General features: G+C 40.6%; 1 protein-coding gene across 1 annotated transcript in view; it reads left to right on the forward strand.

The window, feature by feature from the left end:
• The first annotated feature begins 462 nt into the window (after positions 1–462).
• CAB39 (calcium binding protein 39) overlaps positions 463–25,678 on the forward strand; it is an 88,365-nt gene continuing 63,149 nt past the window's right edge. Inside the window, exon 1 of the mRNA XM_032355124.1 lies at positions 463–564. The gene's annotated coding sequence lies outside the window, so the exon portion shown is untranslated. The remainder of the gene's footprint in view (positions 565–25,678) is intronic.

The following is a 25,678-nucleotide window of genomic DNA, read 5'->3' on the forward strand; positions in this document are numbered from 1 at the left end:
CCCCCCCCCCCCCCCCCCCCCCCACACACATACCTTCCCGTGTGCTCTGGCTGCTGCTTTTTCTCTGGGTCCCCTCCCGCTTCGGCCTACGCGCGGACTCCGCTGTCGCGAGTCCGCCCAGCCGCTGGGGCGCGCCCGAGGCCGCAGGGGGCGTTGCGGCACCGCCCGACGTCGCGCCCTCCGCGGCTGCGCAGTGCGTACGTCAAAGCCGGGCTCGGGCCGGGAGCGGGGAGCGGCGAGGCCTGGGAGAGACTGATTCTCCAGCAGCCGGCGAAGGCGAAGGCGGCGCCAGGTCCCGCAGCAGCAGCCGCAGCCGCAGCCCAAGCGAGTGAGCGCAGCAGTGCAGCGGCCGCCGCGGGAGCCCCTGGGCCACCGTCCGCCCGCGCAGCCACCGCCGCCGCCGCGGGAGCCGGTCGCCGGGAGCAGGAACAGGCGGAAGACAACGGAGGGGCCGAGCGCCCGAGCCGCGCCGCGGGGACCCAGCGAGCAGCCCGAGGCGGCGGCGGCCGAGGACGGGGACGGCGACGACGCGGAGGCGGAGAGGGAGCCGCCCGGCCCAGCCCGGTGAGTGACCCCCAGCCCGGCCCTGCTCGCGGCGCAGACGCCCGCCCGGCTTCCGCCTGCCCCGGCCCGTCACCGGCCCCCGGGCTGCCTCCATTTTCTCCGGTGGCGGAGGCGGCGGGCCCCTGTGGCCCGCCCTCCCTGCTCGGCTCGGCTCGGCTCGGCCCGGGCCGGGCCCCTTGCGGAGCCTTCCCTCCTAGTCCCCGCCGGCGCGGCGCCCAGCGGCCTGTGGCCGGGGCTCTGGGCGCCCGGTGCTCCCCTGCCACTCCTCGCGGTTCTCTGGCAGGGCTGGCGATTGGGGGCGTCCGCGGCCGGAGTCGGGTGAGCAGGGAGGTGCGGGTCGGGCCAGCTGTCACTCCCATCGCACACGGCTCTGGCCGCCTCACTCCTGGCCCCTGGTGAACTTCCTGCTGTGGGGAGGCAGGCAGCATCTTTTGTGATCTTCATTTGAGGAAAATGCCTAACTGACTTCTGGTTAGGAATTGTGCGGCCGGAGCGTTCCCGAGTTCGGTTGAACCAAGCCGAGCGCTGCACTGCGTGCGGGCACTGTGGTCGGTCCGCGCCAGAGGGATTCGAAGGGGAACCGGGGCCCAAGGTCCCCTCCCTCGAGGAGCTTACGCTCTGGTGTGGGAGATAAGACCAGTACGCAAATAACCTCGATACCAGGAAAGAGGGGATAAGTCCTGTGAAAGAACTACAAAGTGCTAGAAAGACACCCGGGGATGACCGTACCGATGGATCACTTCCGCCTAGCAGAGATCTGGAAGGCTTCCTGGGCGAGGCGGTACCAAGCTGGGTCTTGAAGGCTCGGTGGGGTTTGGGAGACGACGGATGGGGAAGAGACGGTATGAGGAGAGACAGCAAACTAGAGGAAAAAGATAAAAAGGCATAGTCTAGAAATAGTGGATAATTCAGTTGTCTCTGGCCATGTTGGGGAGTTAAGGGTAGGCTACAGAGGTATTGGGGGCCAGACCCTTGAATATTGTAGAGAAGCTATTTGAGTGGCATTCTAAGGTAAACTTAGAGCTCATTACTCAGTGACTCATGAGCCCGGAAATGTAAGCTAGGAGATATTAAGGCCGTCCTGTGAAAGAAAGAGGAGGCCCAGTGAAGGGTTGACGTTCTGTGCCTTGAATATAATGCAGTTTGAGATCGATTTTGACAGCTACAAATAAATTCATGTCCAGGCTAAGCAAAGTACCTTTTGCAAAAAGCTTCATTTAGGTATCATGCTCTTAAGAGGTAATGGAAAGATGCGTGTAAAATAAGCTCTTTGCACATAAGGCAATTCTCTTGGTGCGGTTCACTAAAATGCATCAAAACTTCTCCCACAGTGTATTAGCTGGCTGCACTTTGGAATTACTGAGTTGATCATAACTTCTTCGAAATGGCATTTTGTAAAGCAGTCTAAATTGATGATTTTTAAAAATCAGATTGTTAACTAGCATTCTGGAATGGCAAGTTGGATAGAAACTTTTTAAAGAAGGGTAAACGTTTCTTTATTTTCAGTTACATAAATATGGGAGAGTGAGAAGTGAAAATCTAGCTTGATTTTGTACATTTTTCCCCAGTTACTAGCAGATAATTAGCTTTACTCAAAGTCTAGAATATATGACTTGTGGAAGCAGCTCAGAACCCATGTTAGTTTCATAAACACTTGTTTGTTGTTTGTTTATATGATCAGTGAATGTCAACTTTTTTCAGTTAAAAAAGCTTATAAAGTGCAAGAGGTACTGGAAAATTTTTAAAAATTATCTTCTGTAATCTTACCACTTAGATTTGGTTTTGCATATTTCCTTTTCAGTTTTCTTATGCTTATTTTTTCCTTGCGTGATGAAAAAAACTGCATATATATATATATATATGTACAAATTTTATTCAAGTTTTTTGTCATTAAGTATCTTTACGTAAAATATTTTTACCCAAGTAAGGGAATTCCTTAAGTGTATTCCTTTTTTCTGACAAGGTTGCATTTATCTCAGATAACATGCAGTAGTCATGCTTAATAACTGCTCCTGTGGGCTGAACTTTTTTTTAAAGGTGTATTTATTTGTTTTTTTATTTGAGAGAGAGAGAGTGAGAGAGAGCATGAGAGGGGAGAAGGTCAAAGGGAGAAGCAGATTCCCGGCGGGGAGCTGGGAGGCTGATGCAGGACTTGATCCAGGGGTTCCAGGATCACGACCTGAGCCTAAGGCTCAGCTTAATCACTGAGCCACCCAGGCACCTTGGCCAAACTGTTTCTAAAGGTGCCTTGTTTGAAGTATATTTATTATTTGTAGGATTTAGATCCTATTGCTGATTGAAGAGAGGCTTTATTACTCAGGGTGTGTATTGTCATCAGATATGGAAGAGATCACACATCTCTGCTATATGAGTAGATGTACATTGTTTTTTAAAGATTTTATTTATTTGACAGAGGAAGACATGGCGAGAGAGGGGAACACAAGCAGGGGGAGTGAGAGATGGGGAGAAGCCGGCTTCCTGCTGACCAGGGAGCTGTATGCGATGCTGGGGGGGTGGGTGGGGGCTTGATCCCAGGACCTGAGCTGAAGGCAGACATTTACAACTGAACCACCCAGACGCCCAAAGTAGATGTACTTTTTAAAAAGATTTTCTTATCTGGTGTAGTATCTCCCATACACAGTGATATACCTCCCCATCCCACCTTACCCTCCCTGCCTTCCCACCTCTAAAAAATAGTCTTTATACCAGGGCTATCTGTATAGGTTAATACTTTTTGATCATGACATCACAAAGATGCAGGCTACATGTAGTTTTTATGTTGGTGTTTCGTTAGTAAAATACAGAATCTGGTGAAATAATTTGCTGTTATAACAAAAGGGACTTTTTTTTTCCATTTCAAGACAGTTCACTTTAGTTCATTAGCATTTTAGACTGCAGGTTCTTGCTTAAACTAGTTGGGTTTTTTTTCCTTTTGCTTTACATTCTAAATATTAATTCTCTGTTTCTGTTTCTAATGGGATATAAAGTGAGATGTTGAGTTAGATTGTATAAATTTTCATAAAGTTGGTGTAAAAGAGTAGTTAGGAAAGTCTAACGTAGGTATGGGGTTTGGCTTTATCATTTGGTTTTATTTGAATCTTTATTTTTATATTGCAAATGTATATACCACAAAGCATCCTTTATAATTTTTGAATATTTAAAGTTTTTTCTTTGACCATCTTTTGCAGTTTACAGATTTCTGTAATTACTACCATGCTTTCCCTAGAGTATTTTTTCCAGGAGAGATTGATTATTGATTAGTTACAGCTTTGCCATCTGCCATAAAAATACAGACATAAATCCACATCCACCTTCAGCACACAAAATATAAAATCCACTATAGGGTAGAATTTCACTTCAGGTAGTATCTTCTGGTTACCTTCCTGGTGGTGTTTCTGTTTTACAAATCCACTTTCTCCTTTTCCACTGCTCCTTTTAACTAGGAATTTTATTTTATGGATGTTGTCTGGTGTTCCAGAACTAGGAGTGTGTTAGGTGGATTAGTATGGATAACAGCAAAAGTGTTGGTAAAACTTCGTTGTGTCATAAAATTGTGGGAAAGAAAATCACATTCCACCTCTATCAGGTTAGGTTGCTTGGGATTTGTTTTATTATTTCTAAAGATGTAAAGATCTTGTATTTGTATGAGCGCAGATTAAGTCAAGTAGCCTAAAAATTGCATAACAATTTAGTCATCAGTCTGTAGTTTGGTTTTTACTGGAAAGAAGACTGGTGTTGGGGCCACCCTTAATTAAAGAAGGAACTGAGCTATATGGGACTTCTTCCTCTGTTGTCTCATCATTCTGATGCTATCCAACTGGACCCTAGTCACTGCCTTTATCAATCCAGAGTATGATGGCAGAGCAAAGTGAGGCAAACATTTCTACTACCAGCAGATGTGGGAGTAGACCAGACTACTAAGTAGACAGGTAAATGTTAAATGTTTGTTCCAAGTCCACGTCTGCTTCTCAGGCCTTTCCAGGATGGTGAGAAGAGTTACTGCAAGATGGGTGACAGATGCGGGACTGCTAGTGATGAAATGAAGGTTAACAGGTTGTTGCCATTAGCATTTTATTTTGGGATTTATGTGTGTGCATATATGTAGGTATGATTCTCTACTGTACTGAGCCTCCTGGCTCCACTGTGCTTTTAGAAGGGGTGAAGGGATGGCAGAATTGTGCTTTATTAGCAGCTGTGATGGTAAACTGGCAGAGGAAGGAAGATTGGCATGCAGGGAATTGCAGGAGGTCAGTCAGGTGTGAAGTGGCCCCAAAGGAGGGAGTAAAGACCGCCTGGCCATTTATGTAGGCAGTGTCCAGCACACACCTGTTCACATGATACAGTGTGTCTAACTTGAGATTTTGATACTCAAAGTACAGGGTTGTAGGTTTGGGTTTGCTTGTTTATATGTATATCCGTATTTTCATATGCACGGTTACAAAGATGGAGAAGGTCTAGTTAACCAGTATTTAGTAGTAGTCTGGTTTTATATAATAATTATTCCTTGGGAACATTATCCATCAGATCACTCCTTGAGGACTAAGGAGGTATAATAATAAAAACATCACAACACTTGGATTATTTTAATAAAATGTTCAAGAAACAAAATATACCTTTTGTAGCTTGATCTTAAGTTGCTATTTTATAACTTTGTCTAACGAACTGTAGCTTGATCTCCTACAAGGAACTGTGAACACGCCACTCATGGTTCTTTCCCTCCACAGTGCATTATCTATGAGCTGTATTTGGGCACAAAGAAGAAACACATTTCTTTCTACATGTCTGTAGTTAAAGCCTACTCGGATTTATTGACTCCTGAGTGGCTTTGTTACTAGTGCTTCAAAGCACTAGCAGACTCCTTGCAACCAGACTCCCTGGATAATTGAACCCTCACTGTCCTGTGGCCTCTATGATGTTAGGCAAGTTCCTCCACTTCACTGTAGCTTGGATTTCTTGGACAGGTGTGATATACACCATATCTGAGAAAACTGTAGCAGAATTAAAGTAGTAACTACATTTAACATGCTCAGAACAGGGCCTGGCACATCCGAAGTGCTGGACTTAGTAAGTTTTGTGATGCTGCTGATGCCAGACTATTTCAGGGGAGAAGAAAGGTGAGAATTTTAAGAGACCCTATTTCTGCAGATGGGCACAGGTCCACTGTTACTAGAGCAGTGCGTGATGAACCTTGAGCTGTAACTGGTGGGGCTTTCTACAAAGTGGTGTCAACCTGGTCAGGGTCGTGTGACTTATTAGCCATGGGACTGATCTCAGAGCCTGCTTCTCTTCATTCTTTATCTAGTTTGCTTGAAAGAAATTAAGTTTTATACTTTATGCAGTAATGTCTTTTTGAACATTTACACTAACATTTACATTCACATATTAAATGGTCTTTGGTGCATAATCCTTTTTAAAAGTTGTTTATTCGTGTTTATCATTTTGATGTAGCTGGCAAGTTTTTTAAGGGTGGTTGTTTGAGGTTAAAAGTTGGGATAGACAAAAACCCAAAATAGATCGGGGGAGAAAATTACCATTGAGTACTATGGCGTGTTGGACAGACCTCTAAGGTAGGTAGTTCTCTAACATATTCCAGATAGAAAATGAAAGTGGAGGGCTTTGTCCAGGGTCACACAGGCATTGTACAGTTGAGCTGGGATTTGAACCCAGATTTGCCTCATTTTAAAATGTGTACTTCTTGGAATATGGTATTAAGTTTTATTTTCCTTAATAGGGTCTTGGTTTTTTCCTGACCATTTTTGATTTAGTACTTCAGAATTGAGGTTTGTAAATAAAGCTTAATGAGGGTTTTAGTAGATTTCCAGACAGTAACCATGTTATAGTACAAAATGAGATGGTTTGTTCTACATACTCTGGTTGTTGAGAGCTGTAATTTGATTAGTGGTTTCTAGTTTTAGTTAGGCCAGTGGGTAGTGTTTATTTTTCATACTAGTCTTGTACAGAAGATGGGAGGCCTTTGTTACAGTGGGCAACACAGAAGCCTGGGGATTGGAAGGCCTGGGCTGGGTCCTGCCTGACTCAGTGACTAATCATTTCACTCTAGGCAAGTCACTCCACCTCTTTGGGCTTCAGTCATGCCATTATTATGCGAATAGGACCAGACAGAAAGTCCCTTTTTTTTGCTCGTATTTTCAGTGATCCTGTGTGTAGACTTTTCTGACTTGTCTTTTTTCCCCTTGTACTACGAACCTCTTCTTTTGTAGTCTTTAAGTCCGTTTCTTTACAAGGGCTTTATGGCATATAACCATTCTTTAACATTGTTCTCTTCTGGTTGGCCAGGTGCCTGGTCTTAGTTCACCATATGGTAGCTCTCTGCTTCAGGTAATGTAACATCACAGTATGTATTTTCTGCTTTTGTACTTAGGAATAAATGGTTAAGAACGAAATGTTATCTGCTTGTAAAGTACAAGCTTAGTAAGTCAAGTTAATGATTAGCAAATCCTCAAGCTTTACATCAAATTCATTGTCAGCTTTTAAGTATATATGCTGTGAAGTTCTAAGAACTCTTCGTTTTGGGAAAAGGAAAAATATCAACAAAGGCAGTAAGAGTGGAAAGGACCAAAATGTAGAATCACATTTGAAGACGTGAAGAACATGTTTAAGATAAGTATTCATCGACTGTAATTGATTTTAACCCGCTAATAAAGGTGGTATGCTAGCTTGGATCATAGGGTCATTTTCAGCTGAGATTCTCTCACTGATAAGAGATGGCAGCTGTTTGCCACCCCTGAGCGTTCATAACTCCTAAACATCTATTATGAATTAATTTGTTCCACAAGCAGTTTTTATAGCCCATTATTCTGAGTCCTATTCTATAGGCCAGTTGCAAAGAGTTCCTAGTCTAGGTAAACAACTCTTTCTCTCTCTGCTGGCATGTTATCAGCCAGTTCATTTACTTCTGAATTCTCCAGACAGGGAGACAGAACTCAGGTCACGAATGTGACCTTTACAGATCATTTGGCCCTGTATAATACGGTTTTATTCTCTGTTCATCTTGTGTTCATGTGTGAGTTTTTCTTATGTATCTAAGTTTTGTACTGTAGATAGTAATTTTTTTGAAATCTTTGAAATCTTTGAAATAGATAGTAATTTATTTTAAATCTTTTTTCATATCTCTTCTCTTCCTTCTTCTCCCACCTGTGTTTTTAATTAGAATACTTGTTTGTGTAAATGCTTATTAAATGATAGAGATGTGTAATAGTTTGATAAAACTGCTCAGCAGAGATGAATAGTAACCAAAATACCATTTTCTGTGTATTTTATTTATCTCTGCTATATTTGTGCTTATTTCAAGGTTTACAAACTATAATAGCTGAAGCTTATTAGGATTTCCCTTTTTCAGATAAGCTCACTTAAACTTTCACAAATTCTGTTTTGTTCAACATTAGTCTTATGAGAGATTGGCTGTTGGTGAGAGAAGTTTCAGAATGAAAATTGAGTTTGGGAAAACATTGGGTTAAAAACTGTTAATCAGATTTTAATTTTTGGTAGTGATTGTGTTACTGTTTTTCATCAGAGTTTGTCAGAGTTTTTAGTAATGTACATTGAGGCTGTCCAGAAAGGAAATATAATGTGCAGTATTTCCCAATTCGCCAAGTTTATTTGGTCACAAGAACACCCCCTCCACTCAAGAAACACTCCCCGCAAAGTTTGAAGGGTTTCTACTGGAATACAGTTTGAGAAATCTTTTTTTTTTTTTTTTGGTAAAGATTTTATTTATTTATTTATTTGACAGTGAGAGATCACAAGGAGGCAGAGAGGCAGACAGGGGCAGTGGAGGGGAGGGGGAAGCAGGCTCCCCGCTAAGCTGAGAGAGAGCCGGATGCAGGGCTCTATCCCAGGACCCTGAGATCATGACCCGAGCCCAAGGCAGAGGCTTAACCCACTGACCCATCCTGGCACCTTGAGAAATCTTATTTACAGACTTTTTAATATCCATACATAGTGTGGAATTCAGAGAGCATTTACTTTTTTTTTTTTTTAAAGATTTTATTTATTTACTTGAGAGAGAGACAGTGAGAGAGAGCATGAACGAGGAGAAGGTCAGAGAGAGAAGCAGACTCCCCATGGAGCTGGGAGTCTGATGCGGGACTCGATCCCGGGACTCCAGGATCATGACCCGAGCTGAAGGCAGTCGTCCAACCAACTGAGCCACCCAGGCGAGAGCATTTACTTTTTGATTGGGATGATTACTTATGTCAGGTTTGAAATCCAACAAAGATTGGGATAATTCATTTTCAGTTTTGTTAAGTAAAAGAATGGACACTTCAGATAAGTGGCCTTTTTAAGCCTTTTTTTTTTTCTTTTTTTAACTTCAGCCTATGGTGAGAAATTACATTTTCGATTAGTGACCCAGCACCATACATAAACACACTGTCAAAACTGTGAAGTTTCGTCAAACAATACGTGGGCCTTCCTGTGTACGATGTGTCCAAATAGTTTTAGTCCTGCTTTATTTTATAATGTAATGAGCAACTAAAACAATGCACCATGTAATTTGAGAAATACTGAGCGATTACATGAGTTTATAAATGCCTAAGGTACTACTGGGAGAAGGTCCTGGAGAGACTGGTAGAAAACTAAAGCTCAGCATAGAGATAAGAAGAGGGGCTCTAGACTTGGAATTCCTGCATTTAGATTCTGGCAGTGCTTTGTTGGGTGGGTATTTAATGCCATTTTGCCTCAGCTTTCTCATCTGTAAAATAACAAGAATAGAACCTGCACATAAAGTACTTGTGAGAATTCAGTGAGAAATGCTTTACATAACATGCCTGATATGCTCTAAGTGCCCAGTCCATTTTAGCTTTTGTGATAACTGAGGCTCTAAGACTCTCTGCTCTACCATACACATTTTCAAAAATACTTTAAGCCTTTGTAAGTGTTAAAGTGGCCTTCAGTGAACCTGGACTCTTTTTGATCTGTAGCTAGATGTGTCATTCATTGGGATATCAGCCTTCTGGAATAGTTTTAAAATAGTCAAAAGGACCCACTTAAAATTGTTTTGCCTCATAGTTGCAAATGGACTCACAATTGGTGATCTGTATGCCATATTGTTGTATATTTTTAAACTATTCTCTTGTAACGGTATTCTTAAATTTAGAATAATCTTGCTTTTATAATGTCATCAAGTACAGATATGTACATACCTACATCATTGATTGATTTGGCATTCTGATAGTTTTAATTCACTAAAAGAAGAACAAGGCAAAGCAAAAGTTGCTGTTTCTTGTTTTATGCTCATTTCTGCAGTTTTTAAAATTCCCACATCCTCAGTATTTCATATTGCTATTGGGAGTTTAATTTTGTGTCCTGACCCAAGAAAAGGGACCTTTAGAGGAGATTAGCAATGTTGGGGGCCAAATCTAGTTTGTAGACTGTTCACTGTTGTCCTGAGCATAGCTTGGCCTCATTTACCTCACCAATAATGTTGGAATATTTGCTAGGACTTGAAGTTATTTTGATGTTTTTACAAGATTATTTTACTTATGTTCACCTACTGAGGTGTTGGGTGTTGTCGGTCCCTGATTAAATGTTTCTCTGTTTGTCTGTCTCTCTCTTTTTAAAACATTTTATTTATTTATTTGACAGAGAGCTAGTGAAAGCCAGAACACAAGCAGGGAGAGTGGGAAAGGGAGAAGCAGGCTTCCCGCTGAGCAGGGAGCCCACTGTGGGGCTCGATCCCAGGACCTGGGATCATGACCTGAGCCCCCAGACACCCCAACTGTTTGTCTCTTTTATTGCCCATTTGTCCTCAGTAGGGCCTGGGGTTGCTGAAATGAGAGGTTCCATTTGGCATCGTTGGGGTATACCAGTTCAGTGTTGAGGTAGCCTGAGGGTTCTCTATGTGTATGAGCAAAAAAAATGAAGTAAAAATTAAAAATCGCTAACATAGCATATATATATGGTATATATGCTCTGGTATAAAGTTGAAAGCCTCTCTATCTTGACCTCATTTAATCCTTTAATAACCGTATTTTCATTCCCATATTTTTGGGCGAGTAGATGCAGAAAAAAGAAGCTAGATAATTGGTCTGAAGTCATACACCTAGATTTGAAACCCTGGTCCCAGATTGTACAGTCTTAACCCACCAAACTCTTGCTTCCACCACAAGGTACTGAACATAGAATCATCCAGGAACACAGGGAATTTCTGTTACAGAAATATGAGGCCCAGTTTTCTGGTCAGGATGTGTGAGGTCCTAGGACACTGAGAGAATGTTCACATTACTGATTTGCTTTCAGGGACCTTTGAGGAGCTGTGAAGAGAGGGAGCTGTGCAGGGAGATTAGAGATGCTGATGCACTGTTTGTCCAAAGAAGGGAAAGATGGAATGCACAAATCATAGAGACTGAAATTGATGTCGATTGCTGGGACATACTCTAGAAGGGAGTGAGTCCTTAGCAAAGTGTTGATTTCTAGAAGCTACCAGATATAGTTTAGTAACTATTTCCTTTCGTAATAGAATTCTCCATGTCTTAGGTAAGGATGTAGGGAGGATACAGGTATCTGTAAAGATTCATAGTTTCATTCATACTTGAGATTATATAAAAAATGTTAAAGTGTGTAAGTTGGAATATTTGCTAGGACTTGAAGTTATTTTGATGTTTTTACAAGATTATTTTATTTATGTTCATTGCATTAGAATATAAGCTGTATAAGGTGCTTTTTCTAAGTGCTATATAGCAAATTAGTCATAGATTGAATGGCCCACATCCCTGTGCCTTGCCTTCTCAAGTAGGCAAGGCACTTAAAGGAACTAGAACTGTTAATTTCTTCCTGGTTTGTGCACACAGCGTGGTAAATATTTTCTAGCTTTATATTGTTAAAATTATTCATCTCTGTTCTTTATAATAGGTCATACCCATTTGTTTACTCAAGAGCTAGTCTTGCTTTTATCCCTCAGCACTATGTAGTATGTGATTAGAACCTGTGTTGATGCGAAGAGGGCTGAACAGTAGAGTACATTCCTTCTTCACACAAGGTAAAACCCTCATGGGAGTGGTAGTGAGGGTAAGGCATGTTCATTTTTTTCTTGTTTGTCTTAGGAAGGCTGCCCCACTTTTAAACTTATATATGGTGAAAGAAGACAGAGATGAGTCTGCCTAGCATAGTACACTGTGTGCAAACACCCCATAGGTGTGTGGAAAGGACAAAACTATCTTTTACAGAGGATTTTGTTGTTGAAAGGAGGAAGGAATAAGAAATAATAGGATCACGACAGAGGAGTACATCCAGAAAGAATTGAACAGAGAAAACGGAGTCTAAATGAGTGTGTTATATACAATTTTGAAAGATCTAATGATAAAAGTGGAACTGGTTGCTTTTCAGAACTATCTTAAGAAGTGGAGCACTTGGGGCACCTGGGTGGCTCAGTGGGTTAAAGCCTCTGCCTTCGGCTCAGGTTGTGATCTCAGGGTCCTGGGATCGAGCCCCATATCGGGCTCCCTGCTCAGCGGGGAGCCTGCTTCCTCCTCTCTCTCTCTCTCTCTCTGCCTGCCTCTTTGCCTACTTGTGATCTCTTTCTCTATCAAATAAATAAATAAAATCTTTAAAAATTAAAAAAAAAATGCAACGTGTAAAAAAAAAAAAAGGTGGAGCATTTGAAGGGGTGCCTGGGTGGCTCAGTTGATTAAGTGTCTGACTCTTGGTTTCAGCTCAGGTTGTGATTTCAGGGTTGTGAGATCAAGCCCCATGTGGGGCTCCAAGTGCTGCGTAGAGTCTGCTTCTTTCTCTGTCCTCCTCTTTCCTCGTTCTCCCCCCCACCCCTCGCCCCATGTACATTCTCTCTCTCTCTCTTCCTCTCAAATAAATAATTTTTTTTAAAAAAAAGAAGTGGAGCACTTGAAAAGATTATTAATCATGGAATGTATTACATACAGCTTAAAGGCCATGGCCTCCCAGTCAAAAAAGTGAGTGGAGGTCTGGATCTGGATGATACAGAAATTATAAGTTCTCTTTAACAATTTAAAGAGACTTTTCAATAAATACTCATTTATTCTAGATCCTAGACTACCAAAAGATAACAAAATTATGTTTCAAAACTAGCAAAAACTCTTAGAAACCTGATAGAATATAAGAACAGCAACCTAATAAGACATTACAAAGGAAGACTACTATGTTTCAGTTTCATTTATGGAAGTAGTCATGAAAATCCTAAGTAAAACATCAGCAATTAATTAAATAGGAAATTCTCTTAATTAAAGAGGGCAAATAACACCTAACACCTGGTATTTACTGTGTGCCAGCCATTCTAATTATTTCAGTTAATCTTCCCACTAACCCCAACAAGGAGGTTGTTATTGGTGTTATTATTACCTTCATTTTGGAGATGAAGGAGTTTAGATCAAGAGGTAAAATAATCTGCCCCAGGATGAATTGGTGGTAAGTCACAGAGCCTGGGTTTTCAAACCCTTGGGGTCTCACAGCAGTACATATTGCCCCCTGTGTGCCAACATAACAATGCTGTTTGACCAGTTCTTGATTATGAGCCCTTTAAAAGCTGGTAGGAGATAAAAGAGTATCTTCCTTAAACCAACAGCAAACAGCCTACCAAGGGGAAAGCTGTAGTAGAATTCACCCTTGAAATAAGAAAGTGAAATAGGCATGGCCGGTAACACTTCTCATATTCTATACCACCCTGGCCAGTACAAGAAAACATCAAATAAAACATGTAACTATTAGGGAAAAATGGTGGAAAATAACAATATGTGCAGATGTTACAATAAAACCTAGGAAACCCAACAGAATCAACTGAAAACTGGAAATAAGAGTTCAGTAAGAGAACCATATACCACATAAAGATATGAAAAATTTGTAGCATTTTTTCTTTCTAGCAATATTCAGTTATAAAAATATTAGCAGAAAAATCTCATTATGAAACACCTAAGGTGGGAGGGATCTGTGACATGGGCATTTTCCTCTATAAATGCAGTGAATTATAGATGTTAAATGATTTTAAATAACCAAATATTGCCAAGAGAGACTGATTTTCATCACCACTAATAATTATGTACAGGTGACCGCGTGGCTCTGCTTTAAGTGGAGGGTGCTTTGCCCTCAGGGTAAATGAAATAGAAAAGTTGGCTGGTCATAGGGGAGGGAAGATAGCCACAGTTTGGTATGGGTGACCAAAAGCCCTGTTTGCCAGGGAAAGTCTGGGTTTATGCCTCTTGTCCCTACATAATTGTTTATCGCATCCCCCTTCATTTGCCTAATTGTCCTGGTTAGGATGATAAATTGGCCGTTGCAAAACTAGCTGTTTCTTGACCTCCTGTCCTCAGTTTTTGGTGCTCAGGGTACAAGGCTGTCTGTCAGATCCTCAAGTTGCTTGATTTTGAAGCACTAGTTCCAGGGCCATAGCAGCTACCTGGTCCCTCAGGAACAAGAGGGCTTTTCACTCCATTGCCTTGAGTTGGTCTCTGAATGAGAGCCATGATGTTCTATCTCTACAGTGTTCTGCTTTGCCTCAAGTCAGACACTGAGAGACACTGAGACTCTCTAAATGTAAACACCTTGTTTTCGCCCAGATTTCATCTCTTCCACTCTTCCTCCACTTCTCAAGAATGACTGAAGAAGAGAAGGTATGGCGTTCTAGTTGAGTGGTTGTTCTTGGGCGCCATAAAACTTTTCAGGGAGGTGGTAACACCACTATTCAGACCCTTATATTTATGTAGTTTTTTAAATCTGTATACTTTCTTTACCATATTCCAAGTGTTAGAGCAGTGGTATCCAAAAGGAAAAATCAGGATTTGACAAGGTCACCTTGAGAGCTCAGTTTAGGATGGCTAGGGGAAAAGTACATTTAATTTGCATTTGTTTGAATAATCTCAAACTTTATTCTCAGTTTGTGAAAATAAACAGACACACCTGTTTTCACGTTGTTACTATTTTCCTGTTTCTTCCTCTGTCATTTAATGACACATTTCAGATCTTCAGCTGCAAATGCAGGTATGCGGAGTACATCAAGAATAAAGACAGTGCCAGTCTTAGTGGCCGTGAGGCCCATCTGGGCCCTCTCAGAGGTTGAGAGGAGAAATGTCTGAGTCCTGCCTTTTTTAGAGCTGTCTTTCTGGGGCGCAAGAGTAGAGCAGAGATAGCTTACAGGTAGCCCCTGTGTTGCTTGGAATTCTTGTTTTTTCCAACAAGGTAGGGATTTAGTGAAAGCTTATCTCAGGCATAGTCAAAACGCTACTAGTTTGGGAAAAGGCGACAGTGCCCCAGGGTCTTCACCAGCGATTGGAACCAGGAGCACAAACTCCATTATGACCATGCACTTGCTCCTGCGTTTCGCTGCTTACTCAGACTCATTGTGCACACAGGTCATTCCCACCTGATAGCAAGCCTGGCCATCTGCATTTCATAAATGTGCTTTCATGGAGCGTCAGCCCTGCAATTAGAGACTTTAAGGAGAGGTCTGCCTTCCCCTCTAGGTTACTTTGCTAGGGCCCACAGGAGTGTGGTTCTTATAGGACTGTAGCACCTCCCACTGTAGCTTTGTTAATGTTTGGGTGTGGGGAGCAGTTGCCAGAAGGAGATGGTGCTGGGTGCAAGGTAGAATGACCCTCTGATCTTCACAACTGTGAGGATTATTGAGGTTCTTCTCCCGTCTGATTTGTTTTAGGTGCCCAAAAATAAGTTCAGATGAACTTCTTGGTTATTTGTCCATTCTGAGGCCACATATTCCTTCCTATTGTCATTTTGTCCCCTATCTCTCACTTTGGCCTGAAAAGCAGGCTCCTCTGCCCGTAGATATCCTCAAGGCCCAGAGGAGTCTGAAGGCCTGGATCACAGAATCCCAAAGGAATTCCACCCCTGACTAAAAGCTACTGCACTGATAGTCCTTCCGCAATCCCAGAAATACATGGGGAGGGATTGGAATGTTTGCTACCCAAGGGTGGAATGTTCTGCTTTGTTAATCTGCTTTTAGTCTAAAGTACCAGTATTTGATTGGGTGGCATTTTAGTTTCTCATCATTTGTAGTTTGTTAACATTTACCTTGTGCCCTTTGCCTGTCACCCTCCTGCCCCGCCCTTACCCAACTTGTATTCTTACTGTTGTTTCTCATTTCTGAGAAGAGATAGAATAGAATAGATAGAGTAGAATATAGAACAGAAATTTGAATGTATAGCTCAACCATTTTAGTTTATGAATGGTATTTTTAATATTTGTTGAATAGAATACATTTCATATAACTGATTAAAAAGTATTTTTCTGTAAAGGCAGCCATTTAGAACTTAATGTCTTCGATGCTTCACACTTAGTAGGGGCTTGAAAAAGATGTTGAATAAACTTGGAAATACTTTTATTTATTCTTACTTACCAGAATGACAGGTACTGAATAGGCCTTGTGCACTGGAGTAGGGGCTGCTTGAGAGACAGTATTGAAGGCCAGGGCCATTGTTACACAGGTAAGAATTCTTTGACTATGAATAAAAATGATAGAAGTACCTTATTTTACTGTACCCCATACATGCTGATTGCCTTGATACATTTTCCCTGTTTGACTTGATGTAGTAATCTCTCCCAGACAGAATGTCCCCTTAGCAGGGTCACCTATTTTCACCTAAACAGGAGAATTGATCACACAGTATTTAACAAATTTATCATGATGGTAAGGTTAAAAGCCACATCCTCATGCTAAAATTAGCTATTCTTTCATGTTCCTTGCTTTCCAGTTGAGCGAAATGGAAAAGTTAGGGTAATAGTTCCTTCTCTTTTCTTCCCCCTTATGTCCCCTCCTCCTTCCCCACCTCACCCCAAACACATAAGGAACCAAGGAAAAATAAGGAAAGGTGAAGAGAATGATTCCCGGGGCAGGGTAAGTACATAAATAAAGACATGTCTTTGACACTAGCTAGTCTCCCACTGGCGCAGGCTTACCCTCTGCCCGCCCTCCCACCCCCCAGCCAAGAAACACTTGTAGAAAGCCCTGTTTTCATTAACATTAACTTCCTGTTTGAACCACTAAGATTCTGACAGTTTTGCAATATGGCTAGCAATAATCCAAGCATTTGGGAAATAAAAACCAAGAAGGTAGATTCTTGAGGCCAGCGTAGAAATAATAATCTCTATATGGGTTTTTTTTTTTTTTTTTTTTTTGCAGATCATAGAGCACTTTCACAAATATTATAGTCCCACATTCACTTGAGTTAGTAGATTCTTTTGCTGAAATAGTAAAGGAAACATGGAGTCCCACATTCAATACTTTTGTAAAAAGAAATGTGTTTTCAGTCTTAAGTAATTGCATCCATCATAGTGCTTTCTGAATGTTTGGGGGCCTCTACCTAAACCTTAACTTTTGGCCTTCCTTGGATATAAGATGTTTTTGTTGTGTATTTTAGATACAGATTTCAGATTAAAAAGTAAGTTTTCCATTGTGACTGTATTGTGATGTCAGCACTCACCTGGAAAGCACCACTCCATCAAGTGTGGAATGTTCTTTGGGCAATAAAAGAAGGCATGTGATTATTCTGTAAACAGCCCTTGAGTTTACAGTGAGGTGTTTTTTTTTTTTTTTTTTTTTTACCTTCTGTCTTCCTCTTCACTTGATACTTTATTACCCACCAGAGCTTGATAAAATTACAAAATAATTTTTGTTTTCTTATCATAATTCAGATTGTCTCATGAAGCTCTCCAGCTCTCAATTGTAATACATTTTCTGACTCTGATCCAAGTTTATCCTATCTATAAAACGCAGCTCAAGAAGGATCTAAGTTTAACTCTGAGGTCTTAAGCACACAATACTGTGCCTTTCCTCTGAACTTGCTCCTCATATCATTTATTTGGGCTTTTTCATACGGGTCTTGTGGCATGCGTTAGTCTCTATAGATTACAGTCTTTCTGTGTGTACACCTTGTCTCCCCAGTTGTATTCAAAGGCCTGGAACAACAACTAGTAAATGTGTACCACAGGCTGAGGGGTGGAAAGGATGTGTTGACTCCTTAGGAGAAATCCTCTTTGAGTAAAATGTTTTACACAAACCTCTAAAAGGCCCAGGAACTGTGTATTCTGTGATTCTGAATACTTTCTGCTGGAAAAAGCCTATTTACACTAAATACCACTATACGGTGGCCTTAGTGCAGTTTAAAAAGGAAACAGATCTTCAGATCTCCAACTATGGTGCTGCAGCTCAGGCTGGTTTTGTGGCATGTTTGTGCTTTCATGGGCGTGTGGCCAGAACAGAAATAGCAGTGCTGGACCTTGAAGGAGAATGATTTTCCAGGTTTATATCTGATCCTCTAGATAGAAGTTTGAAGGTTGTTGATTTTTTTTTTTTTAAGATTTTATTTATCTGAAAGAGAGACCGCAAGCACACATACGCGTTGGCGGGGAGGGGCAGAGGGAGAGGGAGAGAGTCCCAAGCAGACTCCTCGCTGAGTGTAGAGCCCAACATGGGGCTCGATCCCATGACCCTGAGATCATGACCTGAGCTGAAATCAAGAGTCAGGCGGTCAACCAACTGAACCACCCAGGCGCCCCTGAAGGTTGTAAATTTTCAAAAGGCACTTGTTTTTTCATCAGAATAACTAAAAAGAAAAAATAAAAATTATTTCACCACTCTCAGGTGTACCCTTTTATAACCACAGCATTTCTTTTTTTTTTTTTTTTTTTAAGATTTTATTTATTTATTTGACAGAGAGAAATCACAAGTAGTCGGAGAGGCAGGCAGAGAGAGAGAGAGGGAAGCAGGCTCCCTGCTGAGCAGAGAGCCCGATGTGGGACTCAATCCCAGGACCCTGAGATCATGACCTGAGCCGAAGGCAGCGGCCTAACCCACTGAGCCACCCAGGCGCCCCACCACAGCATTTCTTTTACTTTTTTGATCTATCTTGACACAAAAATAATTTTCTAAAAGCCCTTTTTTTTTCAGTATTTGAACTTTGTTTCCAATTTTCTCACTTGTTTACAGTTCCAGTTTTTAATTACACATTCTTTTTAGGGAATTATCATCTTTTTAAAAGAGCAGGATTGGCTTTTGCTTTTGCTTTTCTTATTTACTAAAACATGAGTGAAACCATGATGTTTGCCCATGATCATGTGGACTATGTTTACACAACCCTGCAGCAAAGTGAGCAGTAAATTTAACTAGAAGAAAAATGGATATATGATTTCATGCCTGAAGACTGATGGCTTCACATTTTAAAATGAGGACATTGATTGACCTTTTGTATTATTAAAATGCAGTATTAATTTGTAAAGCAGACGTGATAACCACTACACTATGGAACCGCAAGCTTAATGCAGTATTAATTTGTAAAGAAATAGTTGTGACATTCACATTTTCTGGAACTAATTCTAAAACTATAACAATGTCACTCTTAAATCCTTAAGACCATTTGTAAATGAATCAATGTAGATAAAATTAAAGATGGCAAGTCATATTGATAAAAGGCCATTAACATATTTATGGAACTAGTTAATTATTCATGTATTACAGATGTTTCTCAATAAGACTTTGTAGTATGTAACTAATTTTGAGACTTTTTTTTTTAAGATTTTATTTATTTATTTGACAGATCACAAGTAGGCAGAGAGGCAGGCAGAGAGAGAGGAGGAAGCAGGCTCCCCGCTGAGCAGAGAGCCTGATGCAGGGCTGGATTCCAGGATCCTGGGATCATGACCTGAGCCAAAGGCAGAGTCTTTAACCCACTGAGCCACCCAAGCGCCTCCTAATTTTGAGTCTTTTTTTTTTTTTTTTTTAATTTATTTGACAGAGATCACAAGTAGGCAGAGAGAGAGAGAGAAGGAAGCAGGCTCCCTGCTGAGCAGAGAGCCTGATGCGGGCCTCGATGCCAGGACCCTGAGACCATGACCTGAGCCGAAAGCAGAGGCTTTAACCCACTGAGCCACCCAGGTGCCCCCTAATTTTGAGTCTTAAGCTTAGTCATGAAATCTTTTTACCTTACGATAATTGGAAAAGTTCAACATCATGAGTAAGTTAGCTGTCATTAGTAAAAGAGCTCCTCAGATTGATTCGAAGTTTTACAAACTACAGATTTCATCCTGTTATTCTTTTGTGAAATCAGCTTAGCATTTTAAGAGGGAGGAAGGAAACGGCGGACTAGGACAGAATAAAATAGAATAGAGAGTAACATGGTAATTTTAGTAGGTAAGGATAAGTACTCTTCGGTGGTACTGTACGTGTGTGTATGATACTTATTTTTTATGTGTGAATATATGTGTGTCATACGGTCAGAGAAATCTGTAAGCTGTCACTGCTAGTGGTAATGCAGTTAGGTGGCCTGGTGGCCTTGTGGTTGTTTAAATGGCTGTACAAACAATACAGATTGATGGCATGCTTTAATTGGAAAGCTTCATTATTTGTACTGTTTTTTGTGACTTGCTGATCAGATTCATAGTTGGCAGGAATCTGGTAGGGAAAGCTAATAAGACACTGGGTAACAAATGTTAAAATCCAAGAAAAAAATTTGAAATATCCTATTGTATACTGAATCTAAGATGGAAGTGCCTCAATAGGAAGAATTGTTCAGTCCTACAGGTATGTCTCAAAATGTAGAAGTATACAGTGGGTGAAGATGTGGCTCCCTATAAAACAGGTGGAGAAGACTTAGGTCAATTAAACTGCTCAGTAAAAAGCAGCCATGTATGTGACTATCAAAGCTCTTGGACTCTGAGAGTACATTTATGAAATATACAGATGGGTAGTCTTGGCAGGTCAGATCACATATGGAATATAGGGTTCAGTTTGAAACACTGCACTCTTAAGGACGGTGACAAGCTGGAATCCCTGGAGAATAACGGGGGTCCTCTGAGTCAGCTCCCCCACAGTTCATCTTTATCTGCCACAGAACCCAAACTGGATAAATTGTATAGGAATTTTGCTACCAGCTATGCTCAGTGCAGTGCAGATTAAAGGTAGATCCCTGTCTTTTGCACACTAACAGCTCACAGGCTAGTGTGGTGGTAGTAATTTACATAACAACATGTCTGATTAGGCTGCTCAAGGAAAGCTTTGGGTTTCTTCTACTGGAATCTCTCACTTTCCTTTTAGCCTAGTCCTGGATGCATCAGTGCTTAGGACAGGAGGAGACATGTCTACCGCAAGATATTCCTACCTCATGTTCACTGAAATTGCTACGGCGGTTTGATGGCATATTGTCGGTTTCCTTCTAATCCTGGTATTTGCCTCTGGCTTGCTTAGATTGGGGTAAAGTCTAGGAACGAGAAATTGGTCACATCATGTTGGAATCCATGTCTAAAAGGCATGTCTAGGAGGGCCTAGGTGGCTCAGTAGTTAAGCATCTGCCTTCGGCTCAGGTCATGATTCCAGTGGCCTGGGATCGAGCCCTACATCTGGCTCCCTGCTCAGTGGGGAGCCTGCTTCTCCCTCCGGATTCCTCTGCTTGTATTCCCTCTCTCACTGTCTCTCTCTGTCAAATAAATAAATAAATAAAATCTTTTTTAAAAATAAAAGACATGTCTATAGATTTATCTTAAAAATATTCTCAAATCATACACCTGTAATTTTGAAAAATGTATTGTTTTGTGTTTATTTAACATTGTACTTACTTAACATGTGTTTTAGTGTAGTTATATTTAAGAATGTATTCTCTGCTGCCCACCCTTCCAGATAACTTAATTAGTTGGTGATTAGCTAGAGTAAGGTCATGAACTCCTGTTATAGTGGATTTCTTGATTGGCTTCCCCACAACTAAGGAGCGTTAATATAAAAGTTGACATGCTTTGGGGTGCCTGGGTGGCTCAGTGCGTTAAGGCCTCTGCCTTCGGCTCAAGTCATGATCCCAGGGTCCTGGGATTGAGCCCCACATAGTGCTCTCTGCTCTGCAGGGAGCCTGCCTCTCTGCCTACTTGTGATCTATGTCTGTCATATAAATAAATTAAAATCTAAAAAAATAAAATAAAATAAAGTAGCCTTTCTCAAAAAAAAAAAGTTGATGTGCTTTGTCAAGTTGAATAATTTAGTGAGGTTTGTTAGATTGTTCTAGAACATCATTTCAGAGAAGGCTAGTCATTGTTTAATTGTAAATTATGTCTGATACCTGTAAATATGAAATCTCGCATTTAATTCAGCATGTAGTTACAGGCCCAATAGAAAATCTGGACTTCATAAAGAAAATGGTTGTAGATAAAGCTATAAGAAAATGATTTGTATGTTAAGTTTAAGAAGTTGAAATGCAAATGGCAAAGTAGGACACATATTTGGGAAAAAAAAAAACAAAACAGCCAAAGAGATGATATTGATAATTATACAGTATCCTACAAATTAGTAAGAAGACATACTCCAAACCCAGTAGACTAATGAGCAGTAGAGATGTACAGTTTTACTAAGGAAATGAAATGGACAATAGGCATGAAAATACATTCATTCTAGCAACGATCAGCAATTCAAATAAAAAGAATTGCAAGGTTGAGAGGTATAGGGAGAGGAGGAGATCAAGAAAACAGCAGTTTTTAATCTGACAGATTGGCAGGAATCAAAAGGATTTCTAGAGCCTACTGTTGGTTAGCTGATGCACAGTTGATGGTAGTGTAAGTTGGTGTAAGCTTTTGGTACAAGTTGAGAATCTTCCATGTTCCGACTCTCAGACTGCTGCCTTACCTGAGTCACTCAGAATCTCCTTGGTTTCTTTTACTGGAATATCTGGCATCGACAACTGCACAGAATATTGTATGGTCTTTTTGTGGCCAGAGCAGCCTGTTGGCTGGTCATTCTTCATGAGAAATTGCTCTCTAAGGTGCTCAGAGCAGGGGTTGGTTCTTCTGTGTTGATAAAGATTAAGAACTGACACTTCTATTCAGTGACGGTCCTGACTCAGATGCATCTGGCTAGTAGAGAGAAGGCAGGGAGTTTCTTTATCTTCTCTTGTTTTATGATTTCCCGGGACAACTGGCCTCATACCTTAATACAAAGTAAAGCTGGGCAGATCCTGCCCAGAAGGGAGGGGACATCCAGTCACCCATTAAAGATAAGACCCAAAGCTGTGACCTGAGTATTTTTGCTGAAGAAGTTATAAAACAGCCTGTCCTTTGGGGAAGTGTTGCAGTGACCCCCTGCTGACTCAGAAAAGAGCTGTGTTGATCCAACAATTTCAGCTCTGAAGCATTATTTAAAAGACATTGTTAGAGGTATATTTTGCATGGAATTATTGATATAAAATACCAAGTTTTGCCAAACTATATTCATACAGAAAGTTGAAACGTGAAGACATGGACCTTAGTTTTTTTGAACTCAGCTTTATTTGTAATATTACTAAGCTGATTTAAACTTTGGTATTCATTTAGTCACAACTAGAAGAAAAACATTTTTAAGAGCACTCCCTTTCAGTACACCTGAAAGGTTGTAGTTTAGTCCTGAGCAGACCGCCTTTAAACAACAAAAGCCATTTGAAAACTGCTCCTGGGGCCAGTCTTCAGCTGGGGTGAAGAGCAAATCTGTATAGAAAGAGCACACTTTTTTCTGCAGAAGTCAAGTTAGTACACTTCTTAACTCCTAAGAGTTACTTAGCTGTGTGTTCAGTTTAGTTAAAATACTTCCAACTCTGTCTTTAAAGTGAATTGTAGAACTGTTGGAGTGGGTGTTTACATATACCCCACCCTGCTCCAGAAAGGATTTGAGGTAGCTTGAAATATTCTCTTGTACCTAGTTATCATAACTTTAGTCTTGAAAGTCCATAATGACTGCATAGCACACTGAAATCACCACAGTAAAACTTGACATGAGTAATATGATTCTCTCAATAAGTGAAATTTATCAGGAGGTTCCTGTTCATAAAATTAACACACAGCTTTTTTCTTTTTCTTTTCTTTTTAAAGATTTTATTTATTTGACAGAGAGAAATCACAAGTAGACGGAGAGGCAGGCAGAGAGAGAGAGGGAAGCAGGCTCCCCGCTGAGCAGAGAGCCTGATGCGGGACTCGATCCCAGGACCCCGAGATCATGACCTGAGCCGAAGGCAGCGGCTTCACCCACTGAGCCACCCAGGCGCCCCTTTTTTTTTTTTTTTTAAGATTTTATTTATTTGACAGAGAGAAATCACAAGTAGACGGAGAGGCAGGCAGAGAGAGAGAGGGAAGCAGGCTCCCCGCTGAGCAGAGAGTCTTTTCTTTTTTTAACACAGGCTGGTGGTTTAAAACAAGTTTTTGTAAAATAACTTTTGTCTATAAATCAGCTACTAAAGCAAAGCCCTCTCCTATAAATGTGTATCTCTTACTTTGTTGCTCAAATCTAGAATGAACGTTATCATTAGAGAATATTTCATAAGCATTCATAATTTGACATTCCCATGTTTAGTGTGAGTAAAAGAAACTCTCAAGGATGAACAGAAAGCCAGTTTTAGAAGAACACAAAATTGAAATTATTTCTAAACATTACTTTTACTAAGCCCATTTCATTAAGTACTCATTCTGTAATTCACTTAAAACAAGAGGATCGAAAAGCTCATGGTCACTCAGACCTCTGCATGTGTTTGGCAGTCTTACTTGAACTTGGAAGGGTGTATATAGTTTTCATAGCCTAGCTCTTTATGTGTGCATTTCTGATGTTTAATAGAAAAGGAACTTCAGTTCTCAGTAATGAGCAGTAAAAATCCATTCCAAAGTGTATGAAACTGAAGGATGGGCCAGTTTTTGTTTTGTGGGGGTAAGGAAGATTCAGGGGTATCTTTTCACATTTATTTAACTCAGTAATCTTAGAAATTGCCTTTTGTCTGTTTGATCAGAATTTTAAAAATCAGTATTTCTTAAAAAGTCACTTGGTGAGTATTTATTTCTGGATACTCTGATAATTTAATACTATTTTGTTGTATGCTTTTGTAATCCTTGATCTATATGTAAGATGAAAAGACAGATAAATGCAAAGAGAATTTGGAGTCAAGAGATTTGCCTTGAATCCTGATATCCATACTCATTATGGCCAGCCTTTTCTATGAATCTAAAGATGTATAAGAAGTATTTACCATAGGAGTTCAAGAAGGTGGGAGGGATAGTTTTATGGATAGAAAGTGTTTATTGTAGTAAGAATACAAAAACACTAGTTTGAAGGAATGTTTGCATCCCTGTGTTTATTGCAACATTATTTATAATAACCAAATTATGGAAGCAGCCCAAGAATCCATAGATAGATAAATGGGTAAAGAAGATTTGGTAACTATATGCAATGGAATATTATTCAGCCATAAAAAGAATGAAATCCTGCCATTTGCAACAATATGGATGGAGGTAGAGAGTATAATGCTAAGTGAAATAAGCCAGTCAGAGAAGGACAAATACCATATGATTTCACTCATATGTGGAATTTAAGAAACAGAGCAAGTGAACAAATTAAAAAACAAAAAGACACAAACCAAAAAACAGGTTCTGAACTAGAGAACTAACAGAAGGTTACCAGAGGGGGAGGTGGGGTGGGGGGGAAGGGTGAAACAGGTGAAGGGGATTAAGAGGACACTTATCTTGAAAAATACACAGAACTGTTGTATCGCTGTGTTGTACACCTGAAACTGCCATAACATTGCATGTTGACTAAACTAAAAAAAAAAGCCTGTAGACACTGAGCTAGAGAATATACATCACACTATAATGCACAAGTGATCAGTATTGTTAAGTTTATTCTAATTTAAAATTAATAAAATCAGTCCGTGCAAAAAAAGTTGTGAATATCCAAAAGAGGATAGTTCTACCATTTGTGCCTCGGTCTTGGGAACCCAGCAGTATTCCATGTTGGTTAACTATCTGAATCCATCGCACTTTAATCAGAATTTTGCCATGTTTATATCCTTGGCACAAACAGCATACAGATGGGCAAATTAGAGTTGCTCTGCAAGTAGGGGTCCGGCTTTGTGCATAGCAACAGGTAAATTATAGGTGCTTTCCTAAGATTTCCTGCTCACTTCACCTACGAAACCATTTAAGTGGTGGCCCCTGGCCCTTTTCTGGCTAGGTTTCAAATTAAAACTTTCAAGTTAACTCCTGTTTGTTTATATATCTGTCATTTCTGTGGCCTTCTCTGTTTTTGAGAAGAGTTTTTCAGTGTCCATCAATAAGTGTATCTGGAGTCCTGTACAAAGTGTGTAACAAGATGGTTAATAATCAGTTTTGCCCCCACTGGGCTTCCTGAGTC

Source organism: Mustela erminea, chromosome 8, assembly GCF_009829155.1.
Source record: "Mustela erminea isolate mMusErm1 chromosome 8, mMusErm1.Pri, whole genome shotgun sequence".
Lineage (NCBI taxonomy): Eukaryota > Metazoa > Chordata > Mammalia > Carnivora > Mustelidae > Mustela > Mustela erminea.